Source organism: Aulonocara sp. 'chitande type north' Nkhata Bay, linkage group LG3 (assembly GCF_057382095.1).
Source record: "Aulonocara sp. 'chitande type north' Nkhata Bay isolate Kocher_YH1m ecotype deep benthic linkage group LG3, A_spYH_male_GT1.1, whole genome shotgun sequence".
NCBI classification, from domain to species: Eukaryota; Metazoa; Chordata; class Actinopteri; order Cichliformes; family Cichlidae; genus Aulonocara; species Aulonocara sp. 'chitande type north' Nkhata Bay.
This window is the reverse complement of record NC_141346.1, coordinates 26,500,583-26,510,778: the sequence shown is the minus strand read 5'-3', so window position 1 is coordinate 26,510,778 and position 10,196 is coordinate 26,500,583. Positions and strand designations below refer to the sequence as shown.

The window sequence follows — 10,196 nt, the reverse complement described above, 5'->3', positions numbered from 1 at the left end:
TTAGTGAGAGAACGACTGCTTGGCTCAGCCCACTGACTGCAGTGTGTAGATTGCGTGTGTGTGTGAAAGCGCAGTTAGAGTCGGCGTCTCGTCTGAAGTACGGGAGTCGATTAAAGTAACAAAAAGAATTCGTGTCTAAAAGTGTGTGTTTGTGGTGTGCAGAAATCGCGGCAGGAGGCCGTGTCGCGAATTGTTGCAAGCTGTGAAGTCAATTGGGGAGTTTAATTTGGTTTTATATTTTTTAGGGGAAGAGAAACTGCGGTATCAAGTCCGTGGCGCATGTTTGAACAATTCGTGAGGCGCACAAGCGGACGGTACCCGCTTTGTGTGCCACTTGGGTCGTTGTCCTGAATCAGCAGAAGTGTCTCGCAGAAAGTTTGAATGGAACTGCGAGAAGCATGAAGTGTGTGTGAGCCAGCCTCGAGGGGGCGGGTTCACAGGTGGGACGAACGAAGAGTAAAGTGTGAGTGTGTGTGAGAGAGAAAGAAAAGGTGGGGGCAAGTGAGCAGCCTGCAAGTGTGTGTGAATTCCTTGATGACAAAGAGGGAGACAAAGTAGATTAGATGATTTTCTGTGAAATAATAAGAGTTAAGAAATCGTAGTGATCAAAGAGGAGAAAATGAACTAAAGTAACTAAAGCAAATTAAAGAGTGGATTAGTGTTAGACTAATGATAAATAAATTGATAAAATTAATAGTGACATTTAAAGGTGATTAAGTACTCAAGGATGAATGGAGAATTTGATTGCTGACTGTATGAGAGCTGTTGGACTGAAAGGAAATGAGGTTGAAGGAGTGAGTTAACAGGTTAATGTGGGCTGAAAAAAAGAGAGAAAAGAAAATGATGAAAACAAAGAAAATAAAAAGTGTGGAAGTGTGAGTGGGAAATTGTCTCCAACTGGGGGAAGCAGTGACGCTACAGGCAGGGCCGTTGCTAGCCATTTGGGTGCCCTAAGCACAAATGCTTTATGGTGCCCCCCGCCACTGAAAAAAAAAAAACCATTAATACTTTTGAATTTCTCAGTGGAATTTGTTTAATTAAATAACAACAAACATGACAGTTAAACAAATAAATAAGGTTAAAGGAGGTTAAAAATACTGTTACAAATAAATACTGAAACAAAAATTGAACATTGGAACAAGAACAAAGAGCCTGGCAATAATGTGTAATTTTTTTTATAAAAAAATAATATATATAATATAATAGTATTATTATTAATATATTTACAAATAGTTTCACAATAGAATTTAAATAAGAAACTTAAATAAGAAAAATAAGAATTTGAACACAAAAGCCACATTCCTTAAGTAACTATGTTAAACATTTTTACAATTCGTTGTCAGAGTATGCCCTAGACTCTAGGGCATACTCTGACAACCAGAAAATGCAGGCGTGGTGTGCCTCTCTAGGCCCTAGAGAGGCACACCACGCCTGCATTTTCTGGTTGCAAAATCAGCTATAAGGTCATCATATGATAGCTTCTGAGCCACGTCACCATTGATGCTGATAACAGCCAGACCACTTAAACGTTCCTGCCCCATTGATGAACGCAGGTACGTTTTAATGAGTTTGAGCTTTGAAAAGCTTCGCTCAGCAGAGGCAACTGTGACAGGCAGGGTCAGTGCAATACGCAGAGCAATCCACAGATTGGGATATACCTCTTGAAGCTGATTGTCATGTAAAAATGACAGCATTTCCAAAGCAGACGTCTGTGGTGGCAGCTGAGGAAGGTTGATGATTTCCTGCATCATCTCAGGTCCATCAATGTCAGCTACTCCCTTATCTGTCAGTGTCTTCTGTACTTCAGTGCAGTGTTTTTTTTTTTTAAATCCTCCTTGGACATCCCATTCACTTTGCTGAAATCAAGCAGCACTCCATATTTCTCCTTCACTTGATTCATGGTCTCAAACCTCTCCTGTAGGGAGATTAAAGCAGAGTCCACAACACAATTGAAAAATGTGACCTCAAGCTTTTTAAGGGCATCATGGAAGGGCTCATCAACAGCTTCATATGCAAACTGCCTTTTTGTGCTCCTGAGCCTTTTCTCCTTCAACTGTGGTTCTATGTTCAGGGCCTCACAGAGTTCTTTGGCAGCTGACACAGCCTCATCAAACCCAGACTGTCTGTATTTAGAGAGGTTACTTTTGGCAGTGTCAATGAGCCTGACAGCAACATCGAGCTGCATGGAGCTGGACTGTAGTAACTTGTTCACCTGGTTTGTGATTGTAAGAAGTTCACACCACACGATGGAGCAAATCAAAAATCGAAATGAGGCTACTTCCTCAGCAAGCACTTGAGCCTCCACCTTTGCGACTGCATCACTTACAGCTTCTCTGGCCTCCAGGAGAGCATCCCTCACTTCTTTTGTCTGACTCCGGACAGCAGTTACACTTTGAAGCCTGCTTTCCCATCTAACGTCACTCCAAGATTTAAGTGTCAATTTCACATGTTTTGTTAAAATGGCCCATCGCTGGGTGGCACTGGAAAAGAAATTGAACAACTTCTGCAAATACCCAAAGTAGCCAGTTGCATCTGGAGAGGACTTGGCAGCATCAGCTATGACCAGATTCATCGTGTGAGCTCCACAAGGCACAAACAATGCTCTCGGGTTTAATTGTAGCAGTCTGGCCTGAACACCTTGCTTCTTCCCCTTCATGTTGGCCCCATTGTCATAGGCCTGTCCTCGACAGTTTTCAAATGGAATGCCAAGCTCCTTCAACTTGTCAAGGACAACATTGGACAGGTTAAGGCCAGTTGTTTGCTCCACATTTATATAGCCAAGAAAGTATTCTTTAATATCTGGTTGTGCTTGGAAACAAACAATGCGTACTATGACTGACATTTGTTCAGTGTGACTCACATCTGGAGTACAGTCAAGAATGATGGAGAAGTATTTTGCCAACTGGATTTGCTTCACAATGGCGCGGAATGTTTCTGAAGAGATAATCTGAATTAGTTCGTTCTGTGTCTCAGGGCTGAGGTAATGTGTGTGGGAACCTTCATCTTTTATGTTGGCCAAGTGATTTGCCATTACAAGGTCATATGTTGCCATAAGCTCTACTTCCTTCAAGAAGTTGCCATTGTCCGGCTCATAAAGACAGTCAGAAGAGCCCCTAAAAGACAAATTTCTGGAAGCCAGTGAGAGAGTTATTGAGAGTAATCGTTTGAGAATCTCTCGCCACTTTTTCCTTTCTGCCTCTAGTAAGGTCAACTCCTGTTGATCTATTGCCATGCTTTTCTTTAGCCGTGTGTCCAGTTCTCTCCACTTAAGCATGCACTGTATGTGGTCTTGGCTACACTCATGACCCCTCAAACGGATGTTGATGTTCGACCAGTCACTGAAGCCCTCTGTACTCAGCTTTATATCCTTCACACTGAAAAGCTTACATGCAAAGCAGAACACAGCATTGTTCTGCGGTGAGTACACTAACCAGCTCCGGTGAACCTTTTCTCCATTGGGAAGAATTTTGAACTTAAGGCTAGTGTGAAATGCTCTTCCATCAGGCCCCTTTGGAAAATTAAAATCAGAGCTGACATTAAAAGGACCTCTCCGCACAATTTCAACACGATCAGCATCTACAATGTGAGCTGGCCAAAGAGCAGGATCGGTTGAAGGGGGCACACATGTCTCCACAGTGTCACTTTCTGATAGTCTCTCAGTGACAGGACTCTCAGTGGTACTTGTGTATGGAACTGTACCTGAACTGGTGGTTGATGGTTCTTGTTCTTCTTGGCTAGGGATTGTTGCAGGGTCTACAATGGCTGGTGGTTGATGTCCAGGGATGGCACTACTACTGGATGGTTCATCCTGTCCTTGAGATCCTCCTTGAACATATTTAAGCATTGACCCTGCATACAAGAGAAAATATTCAGGGATTTTACAGAAATACAATTTTGAATCTACAGTAGGCCTACGAAAGATTGCATTATAAGACTAATAAATTAAGTAAGTCACTGGTACATTTAAAAATTACTAACTATATTTTACATGTATAGATTTTCATAATGGCAAATGGCAATATAAACATGCTGTACATAATTTGATATAAATGCGCAAGTAGGAAATCTATATTACTGGAAGATATAGGTTTCATATTACAGTTTCACCAACAGATGTCGCCCTTGATCTATGAACCTAAAGAAAGACGAGAACTATTTATGTGTTCAGACGTCAATGGCATAAATAAGATATGCGTCTTTATAGATATCCTGAAATGCAGCAACATACAAAGTAATCTTGTCTAATCTGATAATAATACTTGACTGCATCACTGACCTATCCCAAAGTTAAGGTTAATCAGTAGCATGCATGACGTTAGCCAGCTAGCAACCTGAGGAGGGAAATGCTAGTCTCACGAATCACGATTAGCAATCGTGAGTCACGATTGCTAACGTTATCTGAAAACCGTCAATTGAGTGACCATGATGAGTTGCTTTTAGTAGTCCATTCTATATTCATATCCACAACGTAAACAAACTACCCAACATCAATCATTTGCAACATTTGTTAACACAGTATGAACACTGCTAACAGGAGCTATCACAGAGTTGACGGACATGAGCGTGCAAGCAAGGGCTACAATAATGAACTTTTTTTATTATTATTATTTAAACATTGCCTTACCGGCAAGCGACGCCTGAGTTTCATCACGCTTCCTCTTCTTCTTTCTTTTCTCCGCTCCCGACTCCTGTTGCCGTTTCGAGGCCATGTTCAAACAGGTGTTTACCAATTATAGAACAGACCACTGGGAGTGGGGGGGCACCAGGAGGAGACTGGAGACAGGGCACAAAGCAGATTCACCCCTTTTCTCGGGAAAATTGTTTTATGTTGCTTTTGTATTGTTTAACCATATTAATGCATATGATATTTATAGTATTAATATGGTTTACTTTTTTTTTTTTTTTACGACCCTGATTTTTTTTTTTGGTGCCCTACCGGCCATTTGGTGCCCTACGCAGTGTGCGTTATGTGCGTTTGCGGAGCTACGGCACTGGCTCCCCCTTCCCTGTGCTTGTGTATATGTGTGTGTGGGTGGCTGAGCACTTGTTTATAGGCGGCGTCAGGCCTGGAGGGTGTGGCCCTGCAAGGGGACTGGCCACACCCGAAGCCACACACCTGCTGCTGATCAGGCCTCGTCGGGGGAGCTACTTAAGAGAGTCTTGGAGCTCCCACCGACGCGGGATCATTCCTTGAGATTCCACGTTAGTCGTCCCATTGAATTGAGTTAATGTGTGTAAGTGTATGCCCGCGGTTATTTGTGTCCTGACGGCTGCGTCTATTGTTTCCCGCAGGAGGAGCGTGGAAGGCACGAAGAGCAGCGAGCACCGGGGGGTGCTGACACGGGAGCGGAGAGCACAGAGACACGAACTATTCACGCAGAGACACGACACGGGAGTCTGGGAGAACACGGGGATTTATTGTTGTTTTTGTTCCACTCTGTAAATAAACACACTGTTTATACATAGAGCACCGCGCCTGGGTCCTCCTTTCCCCACACCTTCCACGGTGTGCCATGCCGCACCGTGACATATGGAAAGACACTATCACGCTTATATACAGTTGAAGACTATATATCTTATTTTTACACTGGAACATGAACACAACCCACATTTGTGGATCTGTGGGACGTTGGCAAGGGGAAATTTGTCTCAATTCGTAAGTGAGCAAGAGGAAAGTTGTGTGTTTGGATAAATTGGGTGGAGTTTTTGTTGTTGTGGGTAGCATGGTGCCACAGTGGTTAGCACTGTTGACTCCCAGCTAGAAGGTTCTGAGTTTGATTAAACCATCTGAACTTTTTTAAAAAAACATCTTAACTTTCTGTGTGAAGTTTGCATGTTCTCCCCGTGGTTGTTCCGTACCCCTCAGGGTATTCTGGATTCCTCCCACAGCCCACAGATATGCAGTTAGTAAGGTCAGGTTAATTGGTGGTGGTCGCTGTGTGTTAGTTTGATCAATGACCTGTCTAGAGTGTGCCCTGCCTTTTGCCATTGTTACCATGGAAATGGATTGTATTTCACTCACATTTGCAACTAAAAAAACAGACCTACAATTGAAACGTATTTAGGAGCCACATGTGTATAAAAAGTCTAATATTAAGCCTACGCACACTGCAAGGGTAAAAGTAGCAGTGATGATAACACTGGGACAGTTTAACATGGAGCTGGAGTCGGTTTACACCACAGTGAGGAGCAAAGAGGTCAGTCTGAGAGAAACGTTTCTATGTTTCTGGCAACATAGAAAACAGTGCTTTTCACCATGAAAACATTTACTGGTAAAAAGCTAGTGGAAGTCCTTTATCAAACCACCTGATCAACCAACAAACTTTGCAGCTGTTCCATCCACTGTTGTTTGTTTTACACAGCAAAACATCTGGAGTTAGCCTCCAGTGTGCTTTACTAGACCATATTTATTTCAAGGCTTTTGTAACATTTTTCAAATTGAAAGTGAAATAATATAAAATACTATGTTAATTAAGTTGTATTAATATTAAAAGAAGAAGAAAAATGGCAGAAATGATACAAATGCAGCATTGTTATTTGACAAAAATTGTAGTGGATGTCATTTGTGGACCTCAATTTTTACAGATTTAACCTCCTAAGATCAGAACGTTTTCATGGCATACATTTTTAATTTCTCTTTGCATTTTGGGCTGATTGGGACCTGATGAATGTAAAAACAAAGACTGACGTGATTTTTATAAACCTAACAACACAACAGTCAATTGATATTCTCAGGTATGGAGGGGGAAGTCAGCAGGAGGGGTCATAGTAGGAGTTTTGCCAGAAGAGAGGAGTCACATTGACAGGGATCATCCCTGAGGCTATCACACAAAATGCAAAGTTACTATCACATTAAATATGAGCAAATGTAGAGAATAAGATCCACACCTCTTCTGGTGCCATGCACTTACACATCCTCATCATCTGAACTGCTGTCTTACTGTCCCTCCATCATCTTCATCATCCTTCAATGCTTCTGTGTGAGTCCTGGAAGTCTAAAAGATCATGATATCACACTTAACTGGAACCAAACTTCTTTCTTTTTGTTCCGCCTGTTCCGTTTGGTTCTTTTGCCATCAGAATTATTTTCTAAAGGCCAAGAAAGATGCCCAATGGGTTTACTTTACCAAATGGACCATCCCGGCCTTGCCATATTGGTCTACTTGATTGACCTTTGTTTTTATTGTTTATTTTATTTTATTTTCACTTGCTACACACACAGACATGACTGGGGGAAGGAAAAGAGAGAAAGAAAGAGAGGTAGGGTAAAAAAAACAGTGGGGAAGAGGAACGGTGATAAAGGGCAAAAAACAAAAACCAAGAAAACAAACAGACAAAAATACACACATTAATCACCTGGATCACCTGTTGAGAAAGAAAAAAGAGAAAACAAGCAAAAAAGAGAGCAATATAATAAACAACATCATCGCGATGATGTATGTGAATATAACAGTAAATACTAAATGTTAAACATTATTGTGCAGCACGTAAGATCGACAGCGCACGGTGTGCTTTGAGGTAGGAGCCAAAAAGGGTGTAGTTTGTGGGTGTGAACACCCGTGTGTACACCTGTGAGCATGAGCGCACTTGTTTTTAAAAGGTTCCTTCATGTAATGATCTGCTGGGGAGCCATAGCTGCGTCCTCCGGGACATTAAGCAGGTATGGAGGAGATCCAGGCTCCAGATATCCAGAGGCCCTCAGAGCACAAGAGACCAAGAAAAACCAACAGAGGGGCAGCTGAGCCACTGTCCCAGAAAGAGAAAAGCAGACCGCCCCGACTCTGCAGCAGCAGAGATGCCCCAATCGGATGGCAACTCCTCCTCCCAGCTCCCCCACCCCAACAGGCAACAGAGAGTGGGGGGGTGAAGACTCCAAACCACCCTCCGCCCGCTCATATGTAGTGTTGATGCATGTGTAAGGTGCATTTAAAACCCAGGAGGGCATGGAGCTACCTGCCAGAGAGCAGCAGGTAAGTGCATAGCCCCTCCCGAGAGCCCTCAATGTCTACGTGTATTTAAAATTGAGAGGTGGGCAATGGCGCCAGGAGTGAGGTTGTACACCCTGATGGTCTTCTGGATGCCATGTAGCGTGCCCACCTCCAAGGTCCAAGGTGTCAGTAATGTGAATGTCTAAGTTGTGGGATAAAATTGAGGCACAGGCAGCCAGAAGGGGACAGAGGGGGGGATGGCTCCCCTGCACCCTGGTGACACACCTTTACCCCAAGGCCCTGCATGTGTGGGTGATTGTGGTGGAGCAGGACAAGGGAGGCAGCAGGAGATGGCGAGGGAAGGAAGAGAGGGGCAAGTGGCCCCTCCCTTGGGCCAGCTCCCCCGCTGACCCCAGTAGGCACTCCGATACTCTGCAACCCACCAGGGCAAGGGGGCCCAGGCCCATCCGGAATGGGGCCCAGTTCAGCAGCACCGCCCGACCCACAGAGCCCGAAGCAGCCCACCCGACCCCACCACAAAAGTTCATGATATGTCTAATATCATGAATTTTTCCGCTCTCCTGAATATTTCTTGAGCATGGGATAAGTGTGGGTTCAAAGTGCATTTTAAGTCTAAGTTACCTCTAGACCAGGGATGTTACAGTGCCCAAAGCGATGACTACTTCACTGGTACATCATATGGAAGCCAACAGCACCCTAACCCTAATAAATATTTCTGATCTTGTAACAGAGTACGAGAGGGTTAAATTGATGCAGGTGCTTCAACTAAAAGTCCACACTAGTGTGGGTTAGGTCCCATAACTGGTTGTTAAAAACCTCACTATACTATATCAAAGTGAGACAAAGATAGAGCGATATCAAAATCTATGAATCCCACGGGTGTGTGTCTCCATCGCTATGATTGTTTCCAAGATCTTAGTACTGACTATGGGTGGGTTTCAATAATCGATTTATTGATTCAAATCAATTTTAGCTTTAATAATGAAATATTGATTCATTAAAATCATGAATCAAATTTTAAATATACATGTACTTTGCTAGAAATGTCAGAATCTCAGTTTAAACCTGACTACAACAACCACGAAACATGGTTTCCGCAAGAAGACGTAAACACAGAGCGCGGACCCAACATATCAGAATCAGTGAGGTGTTGGCTTTCACACCCAGCCGTTGGGGCTGAAAGCCGAAACCTTACAGATTCTGATGTTCAATTCAATTCAATTCAATTTTATTTATATAGCGCCAAATCACAACAAAAGTCGCCTCAAGGCGCTTCATAGATACAGAGAAAAACCCAACAATCATATGACCCCCTATGAGCAAGCACTTTGGCGACAGTGGGAAGGAAAAACTCCCTTTTAACAGGAAGAAACCTCCGGCAGAACCAGGCTCAGGGAGGGGCGGCCATCTGCTGCGACCGGTTGGGGTGAGAGAAGGAAGACAGGATAAAGACATGCTGTGGAAGAGAGACAGAGGTTAATAACAGATATGATTCAATGCAGAGAGGTCTGTTAATACATAGTGAGTGAGAAAGGTGACTGGAAAGGAAAAACTCAATGCATCATGGGAATCCCCCGGCAGCCTACATCTATTGCAGCATAACTAAGGGAGGATTCAGGGTCACCTGGTCCAGCCCTAACTATATGCTTTAGCAAAAAGGAAAGTTTTAAGCCTAATCTTAAAAGTAGAGATAGTGTCTGTCTCCCGAATCCAAACTGGAAGCTGGTTCCACAGAAGAGGGGCCTGAAAACTGAAGGCTCTCCCTCCCATTCTACTTTTAAATACTCTAGGAACAACAAGTAGGCCTGCAGAGCGAGAGCGAAGTGCTCTAATAGGGTGATATGGTACTACAAGGTCATTAAGATAAGATGGGGCCTGATTATTTAAGACCTTGTATGTGAGCAGGATTTTGAATTCAATTCTGGATTTAACAGGAAGCCAATGAAGGGAAGCCAAAACAGGAGAAATATGCTCTCTCTTTCTAGTCCCTGTCAGGACTCTTGCTGCAGCATTTTGGATTAGTTGAAGGCTTTTCAGCGAGTTTTTTGGACATCCTGATAATAATGAATTACAGTAGTCCAGCCTGGAAGTAATAAATGCATGAACTAGTTTTTCAGCGTCACTCTGAGACAGGATATTTCTAATTTTAGAGATGTTGCGCAAATGGAAGAAAGCAGTCTTACATATTTGTTTAATATGTGCGTTGAAGGACATGTCCTGGTCAAAAATGACTCCAAGGTTCCTCAC

At 43.2% G+C, this 10,196-nt stretch overlaps 1 long non-coding RNA gene across 1 annotated transcript; it reads right to left on the bottom strand.

Moving 5' to 3' along the window:
• Positions 1-1,436: 1,436 nt before the first annotated feature.
• On the bottom strand, positions 1,437-4,921 carry LOC147334868 (uncharacterized). The gene is made up of 3 exons (XR_015128495.1): positions 4,625-4,921; positions 3,700-3,849; positions 1,437-1,915 (listed from the first exon to the last, which is right to left on the bottom strand). It is a non-coding gene; the product is annotated as an uncharacterized LOC147334868 (long non-coding RNA).
• Between the last annotated feature and the right edge of the window lie 5,275 nt (positions 4,922-10,196).